Below are 2762 nucleotides of genomic sequence, written 5' to 3'. Positions count from 1 at the left end.
GACTCCTTGATTATTCTTTTGCCAATTACTGGCTCTTCTAGGGCCACTACATTTGGCCTCATCTGTCTGAACATTTCAGTGAGTACGTCCACTGAAAATGGCTCTTCGCTTTGCGCGAAGACTTGAGTTTCTTTCCCATCTTGTACTACCCTGACAGGTCCATAGTTTCCTTCGTACATGAACTTTTCCACCGAGTTTGCTTCTGCGACAAAAGGCCTATGATCGGCCTGTACCACCTCTACTTCGCCTTTGTTATTCCAAAAAATCAAGCATTGATGGAGCGATGAGGGTATACAGCGACTTCCGTGTATCCAATCTCTTCCTAGTAACACATTGTAACTAGTAGGACCATCTATTACAAAGAAAACTGTGGTCCTAGTAGTCGTCCCTATAGTTATGTCCAATGGCATAACTCCCTTAGCTGAAGTTGCTCCTCTGTTGAAACTCGTAAGGATAACTTCTATTGGAATCATATCCCGTCATCTTCTTCATCGTTGTAGGCCTCTCTAGAAGTCTGGCCTTCTTCACATTGAATCATGTCACCCTTTGTCTTTGCAAACTTCCTCATCATCCTAGATGGAATGGTGTTTATAGCTGCTCCATTGTCGACAAGCACTTTTGTCACAAGGATGCCGTTAACTAGAGCCTTAACGTACAATGGCCTCAAGTATTTAGTCAATTTCATGGCTGGCCGTTTAAAAATAACTTTTTCGGCAGCCTCTATTTCTACTTCCTGCTTGTTTTTTGTCGAATTATCACCCTGTGATAAGTCGACGTGCAGCATATCGTGCTGATCCTCTGTCTCCTGAATTTCCTTCTTACTTTTTTCTAATGCTTCCTCGTCAGTTACCCAACCTGTGGGAGGGGGCATTATTCTTGGAGGTGATCCATACTTTTTAGAGCGAAGCACTCTCTTCTTCCTTTTGGGTGTCCCGTACAGTACGTAGAAATCGAAAGGACGTCCAGACGGTTCTCCCAACAAGTCTACTTCGCGAACTCCCTCTTGATGTAGTTGCTTCAATAGAGTATTGCGCGATACTCCTCTCCTTCTTCCTTCTGCTTCTTGGTCGATTTCTTCTTCAATGTCTATCATCCCGTCGTCATCTTCATCGTTGTAGACCTCTCTAGAAGTCTGGCCTTCTTCACATTCCAGCACGCAAGCCTCTCCTTCGTTGTCCTCCCTTTCTTCTTCTTCTTTTTCTTTATTCTTGAATTCATTGGCCAGTAAGTAATTATTGGCCACAACAGGAGGTAACATACCGAACTTGATAGTAAGGGGCTGATCTGGATCTTCTCCATCCCTTCTGTCCCGCTCAAACTTTGATCTCCCAGAAGAAGTTTCTGGCAGTTCTTTCATTGATTCATCTGTACCGGTCTCTTCACTATCTTTGAGGACATTTTGATTGGCTACCTTAAGTAGTTTAGGCGCTTTAGGATGTGGTACTCCCTGTTACTGCCTCATCATTCGTCCATAGTTTCGTTGGAAACGCCTTTGTTGGGTTCTAGTCATCTCATCGAAGGGTATTACCCTTCCTGCATTATACTGGAATGAATGTCATACATTTAACCGGCGAGGTTACGGCCTGAATGTTCTCCCATTATCTGCTGGCCTGAACTGCCTCTCAAAAGGCGGTCCTCTATAGAATGATGTATCTCGCCCTCTACCAGGCTGAGTGTTTGGGAAGAAAGTAGGGCGATGGGAATGCTGCCATATCCTTGGTTTCTCCGAATTTCCATTCACTTCTCTTTTACATCTTGCACACAGGACGTCTTCGTCCTTTTTTGGTTCTTTCCCCTTGATTCGTTCAAAAATACTGGGATGTGGTCTAGGATCCTCTTCTCCATCATCTGTGACCAACTTGAATTTTGGCAACTTATTTTTGAAACCAGACGTCACCATATTCACTCCAAGTGGCTTTGGAAAAGGATTTTCATCCACTGCCATCTTCTTCTTATCATCGAACGTAATTCGTCCTAATTTAATGGCATCCTGCAATACATGGCGAAAAACCAAGCAATTGTTAGTCAAATGTGACCATGCATTATGCCACTTACAATATTTTTTACCCTTAATTTGTTCAGGGTTTGGCAATTTATGCTTATCGCTCAACTTTATTTGCTTATCCCTATATAATTTATCAAATATAAGGTCAGCTTTGGTTACATCGAATGAGAACGTTCTAACTTTTATGTTTCCATCTTTCATGGGCTCACCTTTGCCCGATGGTCTAGGCTTAGCCATTATAGGACAAGTATACGTGTCTCCTTTGACCAATTCGGCCAAACACATTTCGGCTTGACCGTATGACTCATCGCTGATGGTATGAACGTCAAAATTTGGGTCTTTATAATAAGTCCCTTTTACTAGAATTTTTCATCTGCTCTTCTCCTCTTATCAGTCGTTCATACCTAATCACATTCGCACTCAACTGGAAAAGGTCAGGAAATTCCTTGTCTTGGAATTTTTTTTTTAAATCAAAGCTCAAACAGCCCTGAGCGATTTTGATGAATTCTTTTTCGGGCAGAGGTACAAAACACTTGCTTCTTGCTGTCTTGAACCTTTGTAGAAAACTTTCTGCCCATTCGTTTAGCATTTGACGTAGATTCGCCAAATCAGCCAAAGTGACTTCAGACTCAATTTTATAAAACTAAGCGTGGAATAACTGTTCCAATTGTTGTCATGTTTGAACAGAGTTCGCTGGCAAGTTAATGAACCAGGAGAAAGCTACTCCTGTTAATGAACTAGGGAAAAGTCTCATTTT

This window comes from Olea europaea, chromosome 7 (genome assembly GCF_002742605.1).
Source record: "Olea europaea var. sylvestris chromosome 7, O_europaea_v1, whole genome shotgun sequence".
Lineage (NCBI taxonomy): Eukaryota > Viridiplantae > Streptophyta > Magnoliopsida > Lamiales > Oleaceae > Olea > Olea europaea.
This window is presented reverse-complemented; position numbering follows the sequence as displayed.